This window comes from Eimeria mitis, genomic scaffold (assembly GCF_000499745.2).
Source record: "Eimeria mitis Houghton genomic scaffold, Emh_scaff548, whole genome shotgun sequence".
Classification (NCBI taxonomy): Eukaryota; Apicomplexa; class Conoidasida; order Eucoccidiorida; family Eimeriidae; genus Eimeria; species Eimeria mitis.
Window position 1 is genome coordinate 10,186 of NW_013573751.1, and position 260 is coordinate 10,445.

Here is a 260-nt window from a genome sequence, read left to right on the forward strand (position 1 = left end):
CACAAACAAATTAATAAACAAATAAATAAATAAATAAATAAACAATAACTAAATAAATAAATAAGTAAACAACAAACAAACAAACAAACAAACAAATAAAACCAGACAAAAATAAATAAATAAATAAAACTTAATAAACAAATAAAAATAAAATAAATAAATAACTAAAAATAAAAAAATAAAAATAAATAAAAAACAAAATACTGACTTTTTATATTTTTGTCTTTGTACATTCATCTGCAGCAAACTGAGTATTTTAG

General features: G+C 15.0%; 1 protein-coding gene across 1 annotated transcript in view; it reads right to left on the bottom strand.

Annotated features, from left to right (window-relative positions):
• Positions 1 to 260, bottom strand: part of EMH_0015930 (myosin F (TgMyoF) protein, putative) — a gene marked incomplete at both ends in the record, with an annotated part of 11,661 nt that overhangs the window by 7,173 nt on the left and 4,228 nt on the right. The gene's annotated exons all lie outside the window — the stretch shown is intronic.